The 25686-nt window shown below is 47.9% G+C and overlaps 1 protein-coding gene across 1 annotated transcript in view; it reads right to left on the bottom strand.

Moving 5' to 3' along the window:
- Hlcs (holocarboxylase synthetase (biotin-(proprionyl-CoA-carboxylase (ATP-hydrolysing)) ligase)) overlaps window positions 1-25686 on the bottom strand; it is a gene marked incomplete in the record, with an annotated part of 191247 nt that overhangs the window by 63885 nt on the left and 101676 nt on the right.

The raw sequence follows: 25686 nt of genomic DNA on the forward strand, positions 1-25686 counted from the left end.
TAAATACACTAATGCTTCTAGCCATTCAATGAGAAGCTGTCAATAAAGGGAAAAAAGTCGGGGAGGGGCAGCCAGAAGGATTTGAAGGTTGCAGCAATCTCTCGGACGAGTTAGTGCACCGCGGCTTCTGCGGCACGGCTGATGCATTCCTCCAGAAGTTAATCCTATTTCTAAAGACTCTCCCGCAAGGAGCACATAGGCCGTGATGAATGAGAACTAAAATGCATTAAAATTCTCAACAACTCCACCAAAAGGCACACTGTTAGATTCTGAGTGTCTAAAATAGGACGGTTCATTAAAAGTGCAGGTCCTAAAGGTCCCGCTTTTGTCTTGGCACGATGGGGAGAGAGGAGCCTGTGTGTCACTTGTGACACCTGCAGTCAAAATATTTTTACGTTAGGCTGTCCGAGTGATCCAACGAGAAGCACCACATGGAATGGCCGGGAAGGCTCCGATACCCTTGTTCCGCCTTTACTGGCGCGGTGCGCGTTTCCACGGCATTAGCTGCACAATGGTGTCATTAAACCCACTTTAAAACTTCAGACATGAAAGAGCACTTAATTTCCCTTGGAGAAGTGGCGGTGTGGAACATTTCGCTTCTTCCCGCATTGTATTTTGCTTGTACTCAATTAAGAGACAATTTCACCATTTATTAAGATGCATTCATACTGGCGGTCACCACAGCTACAGCACCCACTGGCAGGCCAGGGCTGAGCTGAGGGTGCAGGGCCGGCAGTGTCTGGGACCACATCCACTCATGTGAGCACAAGGGCAGCTGCATGGCCCTTTAGAGTATCAAAGACATTATAAAGCCATGTCAGTTCTAACATCAGAAACAGAGGCCAAGGAGCAGACACTAGGGACCGGCAGGAGCTGAAGAGGCTCCAAAGACAACACCACGCTTTAAGGAGAAAGGGGAGGGACATATTTGTTGAATGAATGAAAGGAAAGCAGAGTGAGTGGGTGTCAGGCTCAGTCGCCAGGCTCAGGACGTTTACAGCAACCTCACAGGCTCGTGTTTTGCACAAAGTTCCCCTCGGCGCTGGACACCAGGTTCCACAGAGGGTTCCTTATGGGGTAGGGGTGCGGGAGGAGGAGACAGGAGCATGGAGGGAGGCTGGAGCAGACCGCTCTATTGCCCTGCACCCTGACATACACATGTACGCAGGGCTGAACAAACGCCTGACTCCGGAGGACACTGCACTGCCTCTCTCGTATGAATCAAATGTTACACTGAGAAGCTTGAAACAGCCCAACTGCCAGCCTTTCTCTTCCACACCATCTACCTTTCCTCTGTGGCTTAGTCACACCCACCGGAAATAGCCTGGAGTCTAAGCCCATGGTATCGGAACACAGTCACGACGGCAACGACGCTTACCAGCAGCCTTCGGGGAGTGCCCCTTGTAAGGGCACCTGTCTCCACACCTTGCACTGAAGCTCGCAATCCTTCAGCTAGCAGCTTCTTTGTGTGACTGAGGCTCACCTGAGAGGGCAAGGCAGGCGTTAAAGGGCACACAGTTGGCAGTGGCCACAGACAGGACAGAGGTCAGACTCCAAATGCCAGGCTCTTTCCACTTTTGCATGGAGAAGCGGTGCACGATATAATATATGAATCAAACCAAAGAAGCCTGGCTATGAAGCTACACACCCGGAATGAAGATGCTTGCTAGATGGCTTTAGGCTTTAGGAATAAATTTAAAAGACCCTACACACACACACACACACACACACACACACACACACACACACACACACGCACACAATCAGATTAGGTACACACACTGGGCAGCAGAAAGAAAGACGCAGGACATACTGAGGGGTTTCACCTAAAGCTAGACTCCGCGGCCGGTGGAGGAGGCTGCCACCCGACAGGGCCGCGGCCGCTGGGCAAGCTCAGGAGGGCCGGGCACAAGAAGGCAGGGGCCCTGCAGAACAGGCATGGCAGCAGGCAGGAAGGGGTGATGACCGAAGTCAGCCCAGCCCTGGGCCCTGGGCCCAAGGCCATCTTTCAGGATGGCCCACACACTCAACTGCCCGCATAATACTTTGCTTCTGCCCTTCTCTGGGGCCTGGCCCAAGCCCCAGCAAGGGGAAGACACGGGAGACCACAGAACACCTAGGTGGGCGTCCCTCATGTGTTTCTTTGTCCTCAGTAACTGAAGTCACTAAAAACATTCCACAGCTAGAATGCTGTGAGTGTGGCAGTTTGATAGGCCTGGGTTTACCAGGTGGTCATATCCGGATCTGACCTATATTAGAATCTAGATCTCCGTGCATAGAGACAGGTCATATCTATGATGTGCCCAGTACAGAAAACCAAAATATGGAGGGAATGAAGTTTTAAAGATCACTAGAGAAGTTTACCGATACACACAAAGATCCAAGTGGAATTGAACGGAGTCCTTCACCCAAAAAATACCTGCCAGACATCACATCTTAGAGTTTACTTCTCAGGTTGAAAGACTTTTTTCTGACCCTGAAAGGCAACCAAAGCACTAAGGAACCAGAAGTCGGCTGTGCAGGTGCCAATCCAGTCCATGGGTGAGAGAAAAGCACACCAGGAAGCAGGGTGCAGAGCGCAGCCTAGGAAGCATCTGCCCACCTGGATCGGCACCAGCTGCTGCCTGGGCTCCAGCCAGTAAGCAAAAGATAACATGGGAGAAAGGATGGAGACCACCACACACTCAACTGCCCGCGTAATACTTTGCTTCTGCCCTTCTCTGGGGCCGGGACCTGGGAGCCAGGCCCCTTGGTGCTGGGGCCCCTCCTCCACTTTACTCTACCTTGAGCAGAGGGCATGGAGGAGGACTGCTTCGGGCAGACCTACTTTCACTCCCAGGTCCCTCCTGTTGGCCTGCAGTGCATGGTGAGAGTACCCGGATTAGGAAGAACAGAGATAAGGACTGTAGCACAACGGCTTTGTTGAACCGCTGCCAACAAGACTGGAAGGGTGAGCTGATTTAAAATGCCTGACAAGCCAGGCGTGGTGGCGCACACCTGTAATCCCAGCACTCAGGAGGCTGAGGCAGGAGGATTGCTTCAAGTTCAAGACCAGCCTGCGCTACAAAGTGAGCTCAAGGCCAGCCTGAACTACATAGAGAGACCCTGTCGCAAAAAGACCAAGAAAAAAAAAAAAAAAAATGCCTGACATTCACTGACTCATTCATTCATTCATTCAAACAGCTAATTAGCATCCCCAGCTAAGATGATTACTATGTCACAAGTATAAAATACACAGTTACTAGATTTGTCCTCAGTCAAGTCTGTGGAACCCCTCCCAAATCTCATATTTTGCATTTTGTGCTAGCAGTGATTTTATTTATTTGTTTATTTTTTGAGACAGGGTCTTGCTCTGTAATTCAGGCTGTCCTTGAACTCACTATGTAGCCCAGGCTGGCCTCAAACTTGCGGCAATGCTCCTGCCTCAGCCTCTCAAGTGTGGGATTACAGGCACAAGTCACCACGCCCAGCTTCTAGCAGTGATTTTAAAACAAAGTGTCTGTACTTCTCTAACTCAGATGTTCACATTGTCTCCTCCTGGGCACCCTCACTGATGTCTTATATGACATTTAAACATTTTTTTAAAGAAAAAAAAAAACAAGTGCTTGATCTGAATAGACTAAAGATTGCTACTGAGTGATCAGTGCAGTTCACATCAGTGACTGCCTGAAAACCCACAGGTCTGAAGATGCAGAGTCCAGGTTGTAAAAAGACATAAGAGGACTTCAAATGAACCTAAATGAGAACTGTGACTGAAATGAAGAGGGGGCAGAGGAGGGGAAGAAAAGGGAGGGCAGGGCAGGGAAGGGGAGAGGGAGGGAAGAAGGAAGGAAGAAGCCGAGGTGGCCGGGGTGGGCTAAAGAGAGGAAACGACAGGACAGGAAAGGGGAAGGCAAGAGGCCAGAGGAACTGGCACCTGGTAGAAAGGCCGTACTAGGAGCACGGGATGGCCGGTGCCCACGAGCAGCTGTCCACACCTCCCTGGGTCTACTGACGAGCCACCATTAGCCTGGTGCAAGTCACTTAAAGTCACATAAGTAACACACGGATGGAGGATCAGTGGGTCAGTCGTCATTTAGTGACACAGCACCTCAATCTACTGGACGTGGTGGTGTGTTAAAAAATAAACTGCATTTTGGGAAGTTTCACGGACGCTGTTTTCACTGATACAGGAAGTGTGACGGGCTTGGTGTGTGGCGGCAGCAACACACAGCCAGATGCCAGGGCAAGCAGTCGGTGGCAACGGCAGACCGGGACACAGGGGCAGACGAGTGCACAGAGAAACCTTACCGTGAAGCCTACTCCTCATGATGTCTCACAACCACGGAGCCACGAGCCATGCCAGGAAACGGAAGAACAAGAATGGGACAAGAGCCACGTTCAGATATGGTGGGCCAGCCACTTCGAAGTTAGATAGCTATTTCATTTATTACTTCAGTTTCTCTAATACTGCGATTGAACCCAGGTCCTGATGCACGCTATGCAAATGCTCTACCAGGGAGCTCTATCCCAGCTGGAGACAGCTACTTAAAAAACAAGCAACCCCCCATTAAATACAGTGTTTAATTCAGAATATGGCTAAAAGAAAGAAAAACACCAAAATAAAATTTAAATATATCACTGAAATTAGCTGTTCTAGCGAACCACTCGAGGTATTCTAACCTGTTGAAACACTTGCGGGGGCGGGGAAAGGCAAACTCTTAAAAGCCCTGCCATACGCAACAGCGAATAGCTTTCTGGACTCGTGAGACCCCACTGAGAGTAGCACACACCTCAGTTTCCCAAGTGGCAGCACTGGTGAAACAGTAATAAGTTAAGCTGAGGTCAACCAGCATCGCATTCCCTGCTTCCGTGGGAAGTGACGCACAATGTTTGGCAGAGTAGAGAAACATTTGCTGCACCAACGAGGGCCTCTGGATGACACTCACTTGTTAGTTTGGAACTGCCCGCAGCTTGCCCCATGCTCGGGCGTGCCTAGGGCTCCCTCGCCCTCTCCTTCAAAATGAATTCAATCATCATGAATGTCTGTCTGCTACACATGAAGAAGTCGCTGTAGAGAATGAATGGGATACCACCTTCGAGGACACAGAACCTTCCATCTACTCTGCGCCTGCACATAGAAGGGTGCACCACGTAGGCCCACAGTGAGACTCGCAGCCTCCCATGTACCTGCTTTGGATGCGCAGGATGGTGTGCGTGCTCTTCTGTCTCTGCCTTGCTCCATCGCTGCAGGTGCTAGGGTCTGCACACGTGTCCTAGGACACACGAGTGTGCCCAGGCCAGGCACGGGATATATATGAATGAAACTCACCTTGCAGATTTCTCCCACCCAGTGTAGTCACCTGTATAAATGAGATGCAACCGGGTTTTGTGTTTGCATTCCTTAGACAAATACTTCTTTGCACTGGAGCTACGCAGAACAGGCCTATGTAGCTATTTTCCTCCTCCCATCCTTGGAGAACAAAATCAATTTGTTGTCCTCAGAGGTTCTCTGTGTATGTAATCCCAGGACATCCACAGAAACCAAAAGCACGACACCAGGCTTGCTAAACGCCAAGAGAATGGGGATGAGGAACAGAATTACAAGGGTCCCTCTTCTCTGCAGCTGTGTTTTCTGTGGCTTTAATTACTTGTAGCCTCTTAAACGAAAAGTTCTAGAAATACACAATTCCTAAGTTTTAAATCACAGGCCATCCGGGAGGTGTGGCTCACTCTTATCGTCCCACTCCCGGCCAACCCAGGCAGTGACTCGTCCTTCCTCCGCCAGGTCCAGCTTGTGGACACCACCCGCCTGGCATCACTCAGCAGCCCCCAGGGCTCTGGCGTCACTGTGCTGGCACTGCAGTGTTCGTGCAAAGGTAACCTTATTTCACTCAGTGACATCCCCAAAGCACAGGAGCAGCACTGCTGGCAGTCCAGATCTACCAAAAGGAAGCTGTAAAGGCACGATCAAAACATATGGTCTCCCACCCATGAGGGGAGACTACTACAGTACTAAAATACTGTCAATTCTCAGAAACAACAGGGACGCTCTCAGGGTATCAGCAACTTATTAATAGGCCACTAAACTGGCAAGTTTCCTGGTAGCAAGGGTGGAGAGAAAAATGTTCTTTAGTGCTGTCACACAAGCCCTCGGTTATTAATGACGTCCCATTAGCAAATCACCCAGAGGCACCACACCAGTGCCTACGGGCAGCCTCACTCGCTGCCCCTGCCCAGCTTCCTGTCACTCTTCAAGAAACCGCCTGGTGCCATCTGAGCCAAAGCTGGTGCCATCTCTGGTCCCTGGGGCAGAATTTCTGCTGCTTCCAGGTTTTCTGCCCACACTGTGCAGCAATTCCCCCATGGGGGTGGGGGCGCTCTGAGAACCAGAGGTACAAAAATAATAAATCAAACAGACCCACTCAACTTTCCTAACCCTGAAACACAAATTACAATAAAGGAAGCCTAACTTCTCCTACTCAAACCCCTGAAGGAAAAACCACCAAATGGTCCACTCATATTTGGGTGGTGTTTGAAACTGACACAACTGTTTCAGAAAGTGATTTAGCAGTGATCATCTACAAGGAACTGGTACAGTGTTTATGGTCATGAACTTGGTAGCTTTGGTCTTTGAGTTTGTCCCCAAAATTATTTTTAAAAGGAAAAAAAATTGGGTATAAGAATGTTCACTGTAGCTTCAGAATTATTTCACTATCTAACAGCAGAGAGATCACTCAGGAAATTACAGTAGGAACCATTTATGCGGTCACCTGTCAGCTGTCTGAGCCCCACAGGCCCCAGCAAGGAGCTTGAGGGGGGCTCCCCTGCAGGGGTTTACGTGGGGAGTGGAGATGGCTAGCTGGTCACCATGGTGGTGAAGTGGCACCATTTGCCAGGTGGCCTGAGGAACTTTCTGGAATGGGCCTCAGGATGGTGTCTGAGTACCAGAGAAAGGAAGCGTGTGCCTGTACCTTCCATCCCCTCAGCCAGTTTGTGTCTATGAAGCTTCTCAGGTGAGTCTGAAAGATGCTGGTGGGCTGAGGCAGGGTCCCTTGATGCCTAAGTTGACAAAGCAGCGAAGCACAAGCAAACACAGGCTTGTGGGTGCAACAAGGCGCACCTGCCAGAGGCCAGGGACCACGGTGCTGGCCAGGTAAGAGGTGGACTCAAGAGTCTGGGACACCTTCGTTGTTCAGCTCTATGAAGACCATGAGCCCACACTGAAATACGTCTCTGGTATAACCTTCAGGGAAGATCAAGCCAGCACAGAACACTAGTCACACCGAAATCACATCGGAAGCTGATCTTTATGGTGGACATGGGCTGAACAGCATTGGGAAAAATGAGGACCTCCGTGTGACAACGGAATTTTTCTTTTATGCAACTTTCATCACAGTATAGTTTATTTAATAAGCACGAGATATTTAAAGCTTTCATCGACCAGGCTAAGGACCAGTAGGGCTCAATGATTCCAAAATTTTATGGACCCTGCAAAGTTTCAGAAATGAGTGCTTCTGATATTCTCCCAGCTATGTTGACCTAGCATCACCACTCAGCAGCATTATTGCTCACACTTCCTGCATAACCAGCACACGCCTGGGCTGTGCTGAGCGAGCCCTGTATTTCCTTTAACGCTCATCACAAATGAGATGCCCACCACTAGGTCACTTGTACAGATATGACCAGGGTTTTAAAAGCATCAGTAATTTTCAGCAAATGAAATTCGATTCCATGTGAATGCTGATTCCTCCTTCTGGCTATAAGCTCTTCGCCACTGTTATGCAAGCAGGTTGGAGGCTCGGCACCCTCTGAGCTCTGGGCTTAGGCTCGCTTTGTTAGACCAGAGGCCAGCAGAGTGTGAGGCACGTGAGAATCTAAAACGACATCAGAACTTCTGAAACCCAGTTGTGAGAGGCCACCAACAACACACCTGAGGTTGAGGTTGAGACGACGCAATCGGCTGCAGCATGGTGGTCCCTGCACAGGCGGCACCTGGTGAGAGGGAGCAAGAGTCACACGCCATAGAGTTGGAGTTTATGCCCAGCAAAGATGCACTGACATCCTAACTCCCAAGATGTCAGCATCTGACCTAACCTGGAAACTGTGAAAGAGACATGAAGGTGGGCGCTAAGCCAGTACAACGGACGGCCTTAAAAACGGAAGGGACACACAGAGGGACACGAGAGAGATGATGGGAAGACACAGAGAAGGCGCGGGTGGGCCTGGAGTGACACATCTGTTACTGAGACATGGTGGAGACACCGGAGGCTGCAAGAGGCAAGAAAGGGCTTCTCCAGGGTTGGCAGAGATGCGGTCCTGGCCTGGGGAGGGTCACACTTGTGGTCTCCAGAACGCTGAGACAATAAATTTCTGTTGTTTTAAGTGCCCCCCTCCATCCACACAGCCATTATAAAATTCTGAAAGTTAACTGCCTAAATTTCAAACGCCTGGGCGGAGATGTGGCTCAGTGGTAGGACACCTGCCTATCATGTGGTTCCATTCCCAGCACAAGGAAAATAAATCAAATTCCATTAGTTAAAAAATTCCTGCTGCCTTTGTTTCCACCAGTTTCTGAGTTGGTTCTGGTGTATGTGTGTATACACACACACACACACACACACACACACACACACACAATGTTCTAAGTGACTTTAAACAGATATGCTTCATTTGTCTTCCAAATAAGTTAGCCTCCTTGTTAGAAATCAAATGCAGAGGCAGATCTGATTCTACGAGTCTTACTCAGGACTGTAGAGTCTCCAAGATACCCCTCACAGGGAACCATCCCTCTGGGGACACAGCTACTACAGGACACGCATCAAGTTTGGACCCAGAATGAGTCCAAAGGTGCTGGCTGATGAACTAGGACTTGAAAGAAGGAAGGCACAACTAGAAGCCCTGCCCTCTGCCAGCCAGGGCCGTGGCCAGAGGGGAGAAGGTGGGAGGGGACGCCGAGGGGCCTCCTCTCCCAACAACCAGGGAGAGAAGCACCCAGAAAGGAAGGGAGGTTTTCACCTGACATAGCAGGAGGAAAAGCAACTGGTTTTATTTTTTTTTTTTTCATTTATTTAATTTTTTTTGCAACTGGTTTTTAAAAATTAGGAAGTAATGAAGGAATCTCACCAACTTTACTCCATGGACTATGGTTTTTAAGTAAGAATGATGAAGATGGGAAATTATAAAAGCCGTGATTTTTCCATTACCCTGCATTCTGTGAACTGCTTCCTGACCAGCCTCTGTGAATTTCAGCTTTTTAAGCCAATATTTGAAATATATAACCACCTTTTACTCCTACTGGTTTAAGTGCTTTTCCCAGTGAGTGAACTTTTCAGTGTTCCCTCCTCTCCTAGCCCAGTCTTTATTTCTCTCACGCGCCTAGATTCCAGGACTCGGGCTTTCCCCGTGATGAAGAGCTTCTCCGATCACCACACGGCGGGCTTTCCACTTCCAATCTTTAGGACCTCCTGCCTGTTTTTGTTCTAAATCCCTCTATCTTCCATATAATTATGTTGCTACTGGGCTGTCCCCCGTCCCCCCAGAAGAAAAACATCAATTTTAACTTTTTAAAATGACAAACAAATCAATCTTCTACTAGTTTATGTATTAGCAAGAAAATACTCAGTACACCTAACCAGGGAAAGCACATGTGGACACGAGGGTGGCGAAGCGATGCTTGGTGAGCTCCCAGCAGGCAGCAACCAAAATCCTGACAGCAGCACTGAGATGAAGGGAGCTGGAGGGAGGCAGCACAGGCAGTGACCGACCTCCAGGGCCTGAGGGAAAGGTCTTAGCCCAGCAAGTGGGCTTGGGCCGGGTCCAGCGTTGGATGGGAGAGCACTGCTGCCCTCTAACGCACCTCAGGAAAGGATTAAGGATGGGAGTGAATGTTTGGGGCTGAGAGTTGACAGAAGGCTCCAGAGATGTACTTTGGGGCCACAGATGGGCAGCTAGAGGAGGCAGGACTTTATAACCCAGTGACACAGAGACAGATGGGATGGACAAGGTGGGGCCACCCCAGGATACACCCACTGACCAGACCCCCCACACCCTTTGAGACTGAGACCCAAAGCCTCCAGCCCTCCTTCTACGGTGGCTTCTTGTCTCACAGAGGCAGAAAAGGAGGCAGGTGACGGTCCTGGGCTCCCTGCAAGTAAGCTCTCCAAAGTGGATGTGGGTTTGCCAGTTAGATATGTCCACACAGGAGGTGACAGCAGGCACAGCGGCAGAGGCCCTCCACGGCCACTAACAGTCTGTGTCTACGTCTCCAACATGGTGGGAACTGCTGGACAGGGAGTGCACTAGGGCCTGGCGCCGTGCTTCCTGGGTGTTACGAGTAGGTGCAGCACATATACTTGAGGTGAGCAGCTCTGCTGGGGCCTCCCCTCTCCCCACCCCAGCAGTGGCCCTCCAGGAGCTGACCTTGTAGCCATCCAGCAGTCAGCACCTCAAGGCCTCTCGCTGATCTCCCAGGCCCCCAGGCACCTGCATTAAACCCCTCTCAGAGCCTTCTAGGCCTACATGTGTCCTCCTTTGTCTCCAACTTGTACAGGGCCAGCGGCAATGTCCTGGTGCACGGACTTCGCTGGATGGCTATACCAAGAGGTCATTCCTGCTACGCATGCTTTCACAAGCCCACGTATGAGATGTGCAACATATACCTCCACCCCTCGTTCGCCAAGGGAGAAGCCTGTCCTTGCTGACATCGCTAACAATGGGACTGGGATGCCATTCCACTACAGCACCTCCCAGTACAAGCTTACAGGGTGAGTGCGGCAGAGACACAGTATTCAAGAGAGAGAGAGGGAGGAGTAGAGGTGATCCAGCGCCCAGGGGCGGGTTAATAAATGTCCATATGATCTGAGTCCAAGGTAGGATACCAAGAGTGCTTTGAGTCTACTTAGAATCTTGGCGCAGAGGGATGCATGGCCAAAGAGACCTATAAGATGCAGGAGAAAGTGGTCACTGCACTCCAGCTGGGAAATCAAAGTGCCTTGTAGAATCCACAGGGAGCTCACACCTGAAGTCTCATTTGAGGATGACTCGGTAAGTCAGACTTACACTCAACTCAGAGAGATGAGCGAAAAATTCCCACAGCCTGAGGAAGCTGTTTCCCTGTGGCGCCATTTCTGACTTACAGGCGGAGCACACTCACTGAAGAACTCTTGCTGACCACTACTGTTTCTTTAGCTTTGTATCTCTCATCCTTTTTTTTACCCTCTAACTCTATGATGGGCATTTTTCTACAGTTGTTCCATGTTCTGAGAACCAGGAAAGGGATGTTTGTAATTCTGTGAGTACAGATGGAAGTCTGGCTCCATATGTTCCAAAGGAATTGAATAAAACCAGGTACCACTGTAAGGCCCACGAACAAAGCTTGCTAGTAAGACTGAAGTTTTGAAAGAACATTCATCCTTGCATCTCCCGAGTTCAGTACATGGTACACTGATGGTACTCAAGTTTGCGGAATGGATGGATGAATGAATGAATGAATGTAGTTATGCTTCACTACAGCAGGCAGATCAACATGCTGAAATGTTAAAGCAGCTGCTATACGAGATTGCTTTTCTTTCCTCTCTTTTTTTTTTTAAAGGGTAATAGGCTACTCAGCAGTTTTTCTTTTATCCTAACAGTAATAGATAACATAATACCACATTTTCACTAACAGCAAAAACAATTCACATTAGAAGGGGTTCTTCAATCCACCAGTTAATTTTTTAAGTGGATAAGCAATTAAAGATGCCAAGTAGATTAAAATTGATTCCTAGCATAAAAGTTGTGATCAATAAAAAACAATCTGTAAATTTGATTGCATAAATCCTTTTTACCTAAGTCGACCATAAGCATAATTTTCTGGATCACTACTTTGATCTCACTTACTGGAAAAGAAAACGGTATGAAAACAGTGCTGTCGAACATCGTTTTGCAGAAAATGACAAAATGCCTATTTTACAATTTTCAGTTGCTGATGGAAGATAAATGTGTAGTGATCAGACCACGCTGTTAATCAAGGAAAATGTGTGATTAAAAAGTCCCCAGGGATCTAGCTAAGCTCCCATACAAGAAGCAGTATGAAAAATGCTCTTGCAGATGCAGCTTGTTTGTTTAACTGGTTCCAAAGGCCCCTTCCTGGTTTCCATGCTCTGGCAACTTTAAGTACTGTCCTCTGGCTTCTTGCGAGGAGGGTTCAGCTCACACCTCATCCATCTCCCTTCCTCCCCTCCTTCAGTCATCCGTTGCCAGTTTTCTACTGGACTCTTAAGAAGGCCCAGAAATGCAGTAAAAACGCCTCTTCTTGTTTTATCTCCTAGACCTAAGTCACAGCCTTGCTGCTCGGTTTGGGGGAGCAGCACGCCCACACCCTGCTGTCCATTCCTCCAGCCCTCGCCGGCTTTCCCCACCCAGCCACCCTTCACTGTCAAACACAATGACATTTCTACTCTGTTCAGCACCAACTGCCTCATCTTTCATGAGGTGCCTACAGACTCATTCTAAAAGTCGACAACAACTTTTTGTGTCTTGCCATAAACACAGCTTACAGTACTAGCTATACTGATATTATTTTTACCACATAATATATACTACACAGTGTTATAAACAGCAATAAGTACATGAATAGATATTAGTAACTACCATATACTAACTGTAGGGGTATTATTTATAATGTTAGGATTATATTTCCTTCTCAATATTTCACTGTGCCATTCAATGGGAAATATTAATAGCATCAAAAAAACCCATCTATACCACACTGAAACCCAATTATTTTGTAAAAATCAATAGGCATTTTAAATTTGAGACAAACATACTTGAGGAAAAAGCTCTTCTCTTGTCTATTCTAACAGCCACCATCCTACATTGGTCATGGTGGCCATGAAAATGTAGGTCCTCACTGGGACATGGTAGTGCACACCTGTAATCCCAGTAATCTGGAAGCCTGAGGCAGAAGAATCACAAGTTCAAGCCCAGCCTGGACAAGTTAGCATGACCCAGTCTCAAAGTAAAAAACAAAATGGTTAAGGATGTAAGTTAGCGGTAGAGCACCTCTAGGTTCAGTCCCTAATACCACACCCAAAAAAAGTCCATGTCCTAATTTCTGACACCTATTAGTGTCTCTTGCAGATGTAAATAAGGATCTCAAGATGATGCCATCCTGGATTACCTGGGTGGCCCTAAACCCAATGACACACACAGAGGAAGACAGGCAGAGGCTAGAATGATGCCAGCAAGGCCAGCAACCACCAGACGCTGGAACAGGCAAAGAACAGGCTTTCCCACAAAGCTTTGGAGGAAGCATGGCCCTGCCCACACCTTCATTTCAGACTTCTGACCTCTAGAACTACATAAGAATAAATTTGGTTGTTTCAAGATCCCCTTTTGGTGGTAAGACAATTAGGATGTCCAGATTTTACCAAGCTCTAACTCATAGTCGCACTTCCTCACATACCAGCAAGCTCACTCTGAAGAGGTTAATCCAGGCCACCTCTGTAGCTGACTTGCCAGGACATCCTTCACTGTTTTCACAGGTGGGACCCCTGGATTTCACATCATTTTTGGTTTCTTTTCTTGTTTTGCTAGAGTACATCCTGAAGTAACTTGCTAAGAAAGGAAAAGCATGAAGCAAATTGTATGGGTCTTTCAGAGCCCACAAATCTCTATGCCTGTCTTCAAATATAATTGTTTGAGTGGAAACATAATTCCAGACTTAAAATCATTTTCCCTCAGAACTTTAGCACAACTAATTCTCATTCCCTTGTGAGCATCTATTTATACCCCTCCAGGAACTTTTAGTATATTCCCTTCATCCCTAGTTCTCTGAATTTCACAATGGTATGTCCAGGTATGTGTTTTTAAAATCCATTCGGGTTGGTTGTAGGTACAACCTTTCAACATGAGGACTCACTTCCTTGTGTATCACTCACTACTCATCTGAAATTTTCCTCCCATCTTTTCTCTTTAGCTTCCGACTCTTTTTCGTCAAAGCTATCCAACAGAACTCTGCAAGAACGGAAATTTTATATACATCTGTGCTTTCCAGAACTGCACTCCCTAGCCACATAGGGGTACTGAACAGTTGAAGTGAGGTTAGTGTAAATGAGTAACTGGAAGTTTTATTTAATTTTTATTAATTTGAACTGAAACTGCCACATCTGGCTAGTGGTGACTATGTGCAGTCAGACCATTAGGACTTTTTTTATACACTCTTCTATTTTCCCTTATTTTTTCTATATGATATTTCATATTTTTTTCACATTTTTAGTCCTTAATTAAAACATTTCCGGCTGGCTCCCTGCCTTGTAGGGGCCCGGAAGGAGGGGCCCAGGCACATGGGGAGCCACAGGCAGGGAGCGCCAGTCTTCCAACCGGCTGGCTCCCTGCCTCGTACGCGCCCGGGAAGGAGGGCCTCCAGTGCACGGGGAGCCATGGGCGGAGAGTGCCGGTCTTCTGACCAGCTGGTTCCCTGCCTCATAGGCACCTGGAAGGAAGGCCTCTGGTGCACAGGGAGCCAAGGGCGGGGAGCACTGGTCTTCCGACTGGCTGGCTCCTTGCCTTGCAGGCGTCTGGAAGGAGGGGCCCAGGAGCATGGGTAGCCACGGGCAGGGGGCGCTGGTATTCGGGCTGGCTCGCTCCCTGCCTCATAGGCACCCGGAAGGAGGTGCCCAGGGGCATGGGGAGCCACAGGTGGGGAGCGAAGGTCTTCCAACTGGCTCGCTCCCTGCCTTGTAGGCATCCGGAAGGAGGGCCCCCCAGCACAGGGGGGCAACACGGCGGCGAGCGCTGTTGCGCACCGGCCCTGAGGCCGGCCGCCACTGCTCAATTGAGAACAACCATGACACAGAGAAACAATGACACAATTGGCCCACCATGCACCAGCTGCAGATGCCCACCCACAGTCGTGTGTGAAAAATTCAAACATGGAGAAACCCCTGGGAATACATGCCATGCAACGGGCCACTCTTGCTCCTGCCACTGAGAACCAGAAAGGTCCAGAGTCAGCAGAGGAGCAGCTGCTAAACAAGGACTCAGAGAACATGAGAATGCAGACTAAGCCTGAGGAGTCAGAGGTCCTGTGGACTGGGGTCATGAGAGCCGCTGGGAAGCTGGAAACCAGGAGGACCTTGCACAGTACCTGCAGAGACTCCCTGGAAGCCATTCTTACCCTGACAGCACAGGCTGTGGTGGAACTCCAGAGAAGTATGCAGCAGGATTCCTGCTGCCTGTGCTGACAGTTGGGGAGAGGACACTAACTGGTTGTGGGGTCCCAATGTGATGGGAGGCTGGAGAGAAAATGCTACAAAAAATGACTTTTGCCCCAGATGGCTCACTTGATTTTTGACAACCCTTAGGCTGTAACTACTTGTTAGATCCTTCTTGCGTATCTCTGTCTTCCTGAGAAACCACTTTGAAGATACCACCATGTATTACAGCAGCCACTGATATTTTCCTACCAATCTATCCATAACTCTGCAATGTTTGTATTGTTCCTATCCTATTTCATAAATGGATGCATGTCTATTATTATGTGTTTTGTACAACAACCATTGAGAAAAGTTAATGATTATTCAATAGGTCACTCATGTATAGCTCTATTTATTTTCTTTAGAAGCCACTTTGAAGACACCAAAGTATAGTACAACAACTATTGATAATCTCCTACCTCTTCTGTCTGTAACTCACTATTATTTGTCTATTTGTTTTCCTGAGAAACTATCTTGTAGATAACAATATGTAAAACAGTAACCGTTGATAATTTCCTACCACTTTGTCTGTAATTTGTTAAGACCCCCCATTATTATGTTACCCTTCTTTTACTCTTTAAAGTAAAAAAAGAAAAAGAAAACAGAAAAAAGAAAAAAAAATTGAAACATTTTCTTGGCTTTAGCCTCTTTGTTTTGTTTTTGTGGTGCTGGGAGTTGAACCCAGGGCTTCACCCATGTTAGGTAAGTGTTTTACCACTGAGCCACTTTCTCGGCTATAGACTCTTCAGTGATTTCTTAATTTTGGCAATCGTTATACTATTCCAATACTGTTATCCTTTTGGGGTGAGGCTAGTGATTGAAAGCAGGGTCCCACATATGGTAGGTAAGTGCTACACCAGCTGTTACTTTTTAATAGCATATTATTCTTATTTTAGGGGTGGATGAGTCTTGATGATAGATGCATCCCCTAATAAGAGGGGTTAAAATCCTGTTCATTTCATCAAAATAGCTCTTCTCCTGTTGTCAGTTTATCTTGGCCTCTTTCATAGTCTAAGTTTTAATAACATGCTTAGTGATCCCAGGATACTTTCACTCTTCAATGCAGTCCAGGCTCTCAGAGCAAAGAGAATGGCAACTTGGCTGAGGGCTGAACACAGGATATGGCCTGGCCACAGGAGAGGGTAGCATATCCCTCCAGAGATGCAGCTGTCTCTCCCTGGGCTATTTGTTTATGTTCCAAAGGAGCAAAGACCTGGAGGTCTCTGCCCAAATTCCCCAGAGGCCTGTTTCCTTTCTTCCTCAGGGTGGGCCTAGCCTATATTCCTGCATAAAGTCAGTCTCTGTCTCTCTCTCTGTCTCTCCCTTCTCCATTTCTCCCCTCCAGCCTGCCAGCAAGGAGGAGGAGCAGATGTGCCAGCCATGTTACTTGTGATGAACTAACTAATGGTCAACTTGGAACACCCAGCTGAATTGGGTCAGCGTGGCGCTGGTTGTGAAAGGCCCACCTGAGGATTGTTGTCAACAGCATAAAAGGAGAACTGGAGGGGAAGATGGTGTGCTGTTGATTCTCCTGGAGGCACTTGCTATGCTGGTTTTCCTGATATGAACTCAGCTGTTCTCACTGTCAGAGGAGCCCGGATCCTCGCTGTCACTGAGGTTGGCTGCAGTTCTCTTCGGGGGAGCTCTGGACCTTACCGTGAATGATGCTTCCCGGCTCCAGTGCAGATCCTTCATCCTGCTGGTGTAGACTTTCTAGCTTCCACTACTGGGATTTGGGCCTTCCTGGTCGAGAGCCTTCCAACAGACTTGCATGAATCACTGCCCTGCCTCTAGGCCTCCAGCTGGACTCATGCAGGACACTGCTGCGGGATCCAGGCTCTCAGCTGGATTCTTTGGGTCTGTAGTCTGTGGACAGATCCCCTGCACTCTTCTGCATTTAACTTTTTGGGTGAATATTATAAAAGAATCCTAAAAGTTATGTATCCTATATTAAATCTACTCCCCTGTAAACCCGGACTACAATACTACTTCAGTCCCGAAAATTCTGGGATTCTTCTCCTGTGGTACAGACAGGCTACACATGCAGAAAGTATCAGGGCTGAATTGTGTCCCTCACTAAAAATTCATGCAAGAAATCCTAATCCCAGTAGCTCCAGATAGGGTCTCCACAGAGGTAGTTAAAACGATACCATTCAAGCGGGCCCTGATGCAGAGTGAGTGGCGTCCAAATGAGAAGAGGTCAGACTTGTGCAGAGGGAAAACTCCGGGCACAGACGTGTGGAGGGAAGGCGGTGTGAAGACACAAGAAGACGGCCATCAAGAAACCGAGGAGAGCAGCCTGGAACAGATCCTCCCTCCCGGCCCTCCGAAGGAACCCATCCTGCAGACACCTTCCTCTTGGCCTTCTGGCTTCGAGAACTGTGAGACAATAAACTCCTGCTACTTCTGCCTCCACCTCTGCTGCGCTGTTCCACGGACAGCGCTGGCTCCCCCTGCACAGTCCAGGGCGAGCGCGGCACCCAGTCCCCCAAGGTCTGTGATGCACAGCCTCGGGGCTCCTGTCGGAATCCATCTTCCTCTTCCTCGGTTTCTGCAGGTCTAACAGCAGGGAGTCTGGGTCTCCCATGGCCTCGCAACAGATGGGCTGCACTCTGGCAAAAGTGGACACTGGGACCCCCTGCATCCCAGGATGAGGGGCGCGGTCCCTGGAGTGTCAGGATCACACTACCTGCCTGGCTGTCACCCAGCGGTCAGTCCACCTCTTTACCGGTTAGAGTCCTGGGACAGTTCCACCTGGGGTATCTCCCTGGCAGTCCCCAGGGAAAGAAAGTGCCCAGCAGCCAAGAGCACACCTTCACAATTCTCACGCGATGTTCTCTTGCCTTGGTATTCGTTCCCTTACTGATCAGTGCTCATTATTCTTGGTATTCCGACTCCCTCGGAAAGCCTGGTCGCTGCTTCGGTTGCTTCTGAGCATCCACAGTGGCAGCCTGGCTTTCCCGACCTCGAATGCCCTTGCCCTTGCACAGAAGCCCTCGCCTTCTCCGTCTGCAGTGTGATACCGTGTGCCCCAGCCCCTGTGGGAGCTGCTGCCCAGGGCTTGGGAGGACGAGAGAGCAGGCACTGACACCCGCCGGGCTGCCTCCTTCCATCTGCTTCCCATCTCCTAAGCACTGGCTGAGATCTCGTCTGCCAGTAACAGCCCCTCGTCTCCTTTGATGCCGTAGATGTTTAACTTTAATGCTCGTCTGGCTATTTCAGTGGGCGTCTCAAGGACAGTAGATGAACATGTGCTTAACGAGAAGCACCAATCCTTTTTCTTGGATGCTGTTAAAGCAACACTGCTGATATTAAACCAAATGAGAGATCAAGTGTTATCTTAAGCCCAGTTAGCATCCTCCAACACAACAACAAAATAAATAAATGTTAAACTAAAGTTCCTCATATTCTTACTACCAGAACTGGTCTCAGAACCATCGTTCCTGGCTGTCTCACCAGGCAGGGCCTTCCCTTATCTTAATGGCATTGAGAGTGTCGACTGGACCTAAGATAGGCAGCCCAGGACACAAACAGGCCACAACCACTCACACCGCCTCTCCTCCGAGCAGGGGGGCAAGGAACTGCCCCTCTCAGCAGCCGAAGGGGAAGATTCAGGCCAGTCAGCTACCAAAGGCCTGGTCCTGCAGGCAAAGACAGAAGGCCTGGCCACATGGGTCACCCCGGCAGCTACGCACCTGCTACCCAGCGTCCTGCCTCTGTGCTCAGACTTAGCACCTCATGAAAGGGCAGAAAAGGTGAACAACTGCGTGATGAGGAAGAGGATGGGAAGAAAAATAACTTGAGACTCTAGCTTCCTCCTTCCGTGCAGAATGACGTCACACTGGAAAATCTCAGTCAAGGGCCAGATGTCGATCCGCATCTGGAAGGCTTTTCTCTCCGATGCATCAGCGAACGGTAGGGAGCAAGCACGTCAGAACTGAAAGAGGAACGTGTGCCACGCTCCCCAACTCCTGCACAGCCAGAGCAAAGGCTCCCGCACCAGGCTGGACGCTCGAGCCAGGCTTCATCCTGGGCACTTGGCATTCCTGCTCGGCGGGTGCTCACAGCAGACACACATCCTTACAGACAAGGAAAAGGCGGCACAGAGAGGTTCAGCGAGGGCACAAGGGTGCCCAGAGAGCCACTGCCACAGCCTCAGACCAAACATATGAAGTTATTCCCTGACTCCTTGTTCTTTCTTTCTTTAAAACTTGTTCTTGAAATTACATTTTCCCATTTGTTTGTTTGTTTTTGTCTTTTTGAGACAGGGTCTCACTATGCGGTTCAGGCTGGCCTTGAGCTCACTTTGTAGCCCAGGCTGGTCTCGAACTCGCAATGATCCTCTTGCCTCGGCCTCCTGAGTGCTGGGATTACAGGCGTGAGCCACCATGCCCGGCTACGGCTACATTTTCCCATTCAATAACTGAATGTGATGCTAACTGAAGTGTCAGCGAGATGTGTCCTTGAAGGTATCCATAAAAACCCACTCCCTCAAAGGGCAGCCCGTGCAGGGATCAGAGGGTCCTCCATACACAGCCCACCAACACTGACTTCTGGTTCTGCACAGTGAGTACAGAGGTTGCCCTGATTTTCCAGTTTCCAGAAGGAAAAAACGGAGTATCAGGAGACACGAAGGGGACATAGAACCAAAATAGGAAAGCCCTGTGATGACCCCTTTAAATCAAACACCCATCAAAATATTTGATCCGGAAAGACATCAATTCTAGCTGGGATGACACTATGCAGGGAAGACAGACATGCTTCGTATGAATGGAAGAGAGTATAGAGGCAGGCAAGGCAGGGAGGGAGAAGTCAGATAAAACGAAGGACAAGTTGAGTGCGGCGACGCACACCTGTAATCCCAGCGCTCAGGAGGTGGAGGCAGAAGGATCGCTCCAAATTCAGAGCCAGCCTGGGGCACATAGTGAGCTCAAGGCCAGCCTGGACTACATAGCAGGACCCCATCTCAAAAACAAACACCAAAAGAAAACAAAATATAGAACAACAAAAAGAACAAAGTCTCAAAGTAAGCAAGAGCCCAAAGAACCCCACACCACCGTGACCACTGCAACAACTGCAGTTTGAAAATAACCTGTAGGGACCCAAATGAGCTGAGGGGCTTCAGCCATGGGATTGGGGAGTCTCCTTCACGTGTCTGGCCAGCAGAGAACAAGTGGCTCCTACAACCCATCACCCTCCCATCAGGGCTCTGTGAACACATGGCGGTCACTTCCGTCCTCACCTACTGCCGCGTGCTGATGCTGAGCAACGGGTTCGGAATGCGGAAATGAATTTTCTTCTTGAGGGTGAGCAAGAGCAGAGAGACCAAGTGCAGAGCGGTGGATGGAGAGTGACCACCTGCAGGAGTGGATGAGCTCAAGAGTGACCACAGGTGACAGTGTCCAGTCACTTCGAGTGGGACAGCAGAGGGGGCCACGTAGGAAGAGATTCTGCCAGCAAAGAATTCTAAGGCTCCATACTCTGAGTACAGAAATAGGCATTTCAGCAATTCTCAGTCAGGAATTACGTAGGCCAGAAATCAGACTGAGTACTGAGCCTGGGAGACGTCTTCCAGGGGACAACTGTGTCCCCAGATGCCTGGGTGAAGTCCTTCAGCCCCTTCAAAGTGAGCCCCCATGTCCCAGCACCTGGCGTGCCAGCAGGACAGATCCTACAGGTACAGGAAGGGCCATTTCCGGCACTGCAGGCAACTGCTTCCAAGATTTAAACCCAACGGGATTCAGAGGCATCTGATTCATATTATCAGTAAAGCAATTTCATCTTCCCTAAATATGGTGACAGAGATTTTAATTTCACATTATGTCAAGATTTTTTTTTAGAGCCAAGAAGCTTTCTGGTCCTGAATACTCATCAGTACAAATCCCACAGAAACCAGGCAGCAAAAACAGTCATTGTGATTATCACCTTTTTTAGGGGGGTTAAAGATTTGATTAAAACCAAGTGAGAACTAAAATATATTTTATGAGTAGAAAGCTTAAATCCAGGGTATATGTCAAAGCTGGAATATGAAGTCATAATTTCTTTAGATTATAGTTGAAGCATTTTATCATTCTGGCCCTCTCTCCCCCATAAATCCAAATATAGTTCAGAGTGAGTGGGCCCAGGGCAGAACCCCGCTCAGAGCAGAACCCCAGGGACACTCCTGGCGCTCACAGCCCACACCTTGGGCTCCCTGCTCCTCCAGTTTATGGGCCTGGGCGTCTCTCCGAATCTGGGGCTGAGATCAGGTGTCACCTACGCCTGCACATCCTGCGCCAGCTGTCCTGGGCAGGCTGGCCAGGGAGGGGTCTAATTAGCCACTGTGGGAATGTCATGTTCTTTGAGCAGAATCAGGACAGTGTTAGACCTGAAAATATTCCTTCACATGTCAGCGTGGCGCCCTCTTTCTGTGGAGCCGTGTTTGCCTCTAATGACAGCCGATTCGGGTTAAGCTGGCGTCACCAGCTTATGGGCTTGCTGTGGTCCTCTCCCCCACAGGACACCACCCTTGCTCACTCATCGGTGCCCTACAGATCTACACGTGGCCTCCCCTACTGCCATCCTAAAGCCGCCTCTCATGCCCACCGTCACTACAGCTTGCTTCTGGGACAGTGAGTCTCCAGAAATAAAGCGGAGTTGATGCGACCCCAAGTCCTACAAGACTGCTGCATGTTAGACATTGTGAAGTGGGAAGAAACTGCTCAAAAGGAAGGAGAAATTGGAATGAGGGAAAGGAGAAAAGAAGGAAGGGAAAAGGAAAAGCAATAAATAAATAAAAATAAATACACACACACACACACACACGATAGTTATACTACTGTTATTAGTTCACTGAAGAGAAGGGTTTATGCCTATATTGTTTGACCAATTTTTTATGCCTGTGTCTTGTAATACGAGGAGCTACTTTGAAGATAACAATAAGCAGTAACTCTCTACAATCTTGTTTTCAAACTTTATACCATTGTTTTTATTGGTTTTTTTTTTTAAAGAAAAAAAAAGAAAAAAAAGAAAAAGGAAGAGCCAGGGATGTAGGTCAGTGGTAGAGTGCTTGCCTAGCATGTGTGAGGTCCTGGGTTCAGTCTCCAGTACTTCAAAAAACAAATAATAAAATAAAATATGGGAAAGAAAAAAGACTACTGTGGAACTCAGGCCCACCCCCCAGCTGCGTTGGGAAGGGCCCGGCTCTCTGCTAGGAGCCCTCTTGTGCAATTCTGTTCATCCGCGTCCCCCATTGTACACTGGAACAAGAACTATGCTACCCTGAGGCTACACCACGACCATTACCTCGTGCATCAGCACAGTGAAAATCCTGGTTTAGTTTCAAAAAGGCAGCAGATGTCAAGACATGATCCCAGTTCCTTTCTCACAAGTCGAGAACTGGACCAAAAATGTGTGTTGAATGACAATAAACGTGCACAAACTGGATGACACCTGACATTCTTAGCACTGAGATCTGACCTGCTTCCTATTCAGAAAGCTATTTATGAAGGTTTTATGAGGATGTGGAGTATTATAAAAACTACACACTATGCTGTATGGGCTTTTACAATCTGAGGGTTGCAGCCTTTTAAGCAGAAACCTCAACTAAGAGACAACTCAAAATCCCTCCCAGTATGTTTTCTTTTAAATGCAGACATTTAAAATTACAACACAAGAAGACGCCATTTTGGCTGTGCCACACCAAGGAAAAGTCAAATAGCAAGGGAGTGGGGCTGAATGACAAACCTTCACGAAAGTGTTATTAATCCAGAGGGAGTAAACGTGGGACTCACCTAGAGAGTGCTGTCACAGCCCCTACTATCAGCAGGAGTACAGTGACACTTCTTTTAAAAAAGACAACACTCTTTGCTTAGTAAGGATGGACCATAAGGAAGACACTCAGCAGGCAAACACGAGGAAATGTGAGATAATTTTTACGCGTTGGGAGAGTTGATTCTTCACAAAAGTATAATGTTAGAGAACTGCTGGCTGTACGTCACACCAAGCCAGATAACAAAAGCTGCTCTTGCTTGCTGGCCTCTCCCCCTCTCTGTCTAAGATACGTCCACATCCTCATGCCCACACCCTTGAAAGTTCACTTAGTTGAAAAAAGATTCTTTGCGAATCACGATCTTGAGATGTGGCTATCCTGAAAGACCAGAGTGGCCCTAAATCCAACGACACAAGTCCTTACAAGAGACACACAGAGGAGAAGGCCACCTGACGACGGAGGCAGAACCCTGAGGCCATGACGTTATGTGGACTAAACCAGACACACAAGCTTAAATATCACATGCTTTCTCCTATCTCAGAGACCCAAAGCATAAATGAAGAGTAAAATAAAAGGCTAAGGCAGAGACTAGAGCGAAGCAGCCACCACCGAAGAAACGCCTGGGACCAGGGAAGCTGAGAGAGGCACGGGAGAGATCCTCCCTCCCGAGAGCTCCCAGAGAGAGCACAGCCCTGGCCACACCTTGAATTTGGTCTTGTGGCCTCCAGAACTGTGTCATCGTCTCTCATCTGAGCCACCCAGTTTGTGGCAGTTTGTTCCATGGCCCTGAGAAGCACAGCTCCAGACAGACACACAGACACACCATTCCTGTCTCTAAGCAGCACGGGACACCGCTTCCCAGTTCCGGAGCCAACTTCCTGGTGCAAGAGCAACCTATGCACTTCGGCCCCACTGCTGGATTACATGGGAGTGAACACGGGCACTGCTTTACACAGGAAACTGTGTAGACACGCAATGGGAAGGGTACAAGGATGAATGGACAGCATTAGCATGGTCACTCCATCCAAAAACTGCCGTACTTCTCAGTGTCACCACAGGAAGTAGTGGGTCAGGTCACATGTGGACTTCAGCTAGCTCTCAGAAATGCATCTGGAATTGCTGGCCATCTTTAGGTTTCCAGGTTAAGGCCAGCCAGGAAGACACCTGAGTCTCTCTTTTCTCCACACACACACACCACACCTGGGTGTAATTAGGGCGTGTGACTCCCTAAAGGGGGTGGAACAGGAAGGTGGCACCACTGGGTGAGGACCATGGAGAGCAGACAGCAGCAGGAGTCCTGCCAGCGGACCAGATGCATGTGACCTAGAACTTCAAAGCCAACGCTCAAAATAGGGACAATGGAAATGAACAGGCATGTTACCAGAGATCCAAACAGAGAGTATCTCCAAAGATCCAGCTCACTGGTAAAAACCTTACTTGCATGTTTTTGAAATGTTCAAATGTCTCAAGATGGAAGGAACCCTCAAACCCAAACCCAGATCCGTAGTGACATTACACGTGTTTCCCAGCCCAAACGCACTAACAAGGAGAACTCCAGATAATCGCACAGTAATGCATATTAACTCGGACCCAAGTCTAAAGTTAACATTTATTTTGCTGGATGCCAAGACTACCAAATAACAAAAGGGTTATTTTGCTTATAAATGGCCCATTTGTTATTTGTTGGCACGATTTTAGAAGTGCTTTCCAAAGGGGCAGAAAAACCTCAAAATACAAATACAAACTCTGATCTTCAATAAGACTCCATTATTCATAAGAAAGGTTAAGGCTGTATCTTAAATAGCTTGTAAACAGAAAAGGTATGCATGGCGTTATTTGAGAAACTTCTAACACCTTGTAAATTTACTTATCCTAGTAGGAATTTTATTGTTAACTTTTACATAATCATAGTTCCTGGATAGCCGCATCACCTAACATTTACATCTGGTTTAAGGGAAAATTCCTATGCCCAAATACTGAAATAACCTATCTCTAAAAGAAGTCACTGGATCTTTTTTTAAAAATTACCTACTTTACACTGAAGAATTTTTGCTGCTGTAACAATTGATGGTCACTCAATAAACACCCTCCCATCCACCTAGCTAAAAAATTCACTTGAAGAAATTGTACATTTATGATTTTTGAAGTATTTTAATTGCTTATAGAGAAATTACAAGCCACAAAAAATAATGTCTCCCATATTTTAGAAGTAAAACTCAGTAGTAACATGTCATTATGGCAAAGATAGGAAACAATTACTAAACAACATTCCTAAACAATGAGAAGGACTATAGGATAAATCACATATTGCTTTTAGACTTAATTTGTAATCTTCATTTTAAAAAATGGAGATTTTGATTTTTCACAGAGGAATGGAGAAGCAATATGAAGATAAACTATATGGATGGGTGAACTTTACAGTATGTGAATCATATGCCAATTAACAATATAAATGATATTAAATTAAATTTTAAAATGACAGGCTTGGGGGAAATTTGAGGGTAACATTTAGTTATTTTCCACCATAAATTAAATTAAATTAACTGTCTGATTAATTAAATTAAATTAATTGTTTATACAGAGGGCCACCAAGATTCTCTCTTTACAAGGGCCACCACCTGGGCAGGGAAAAGTGCCCAGGCTCAGGCCGGTGAAGGGCTTAGAGAGAGGTCAGGCTTAGCATTGAGCAGAGGAATCTTTAACAGGAGAGGTGTTGCA

This window comes from Chinchilla lanigera, unplaced genomic scaffold (assembly GCF_000276665.1).
Source record: "Chinchilla lanigera isolate Chin_1 unplaced genomic scaffold, ChiLan1.0 scaffold00006, whole genome shotgun sequence".
Classification (NCBI taxonomy): Eukaryota; Metazoa; Chordata; class Mammalia; order Rodentia; family Chinchillidae; genus Chinchilla; species Chinchilla lanigera.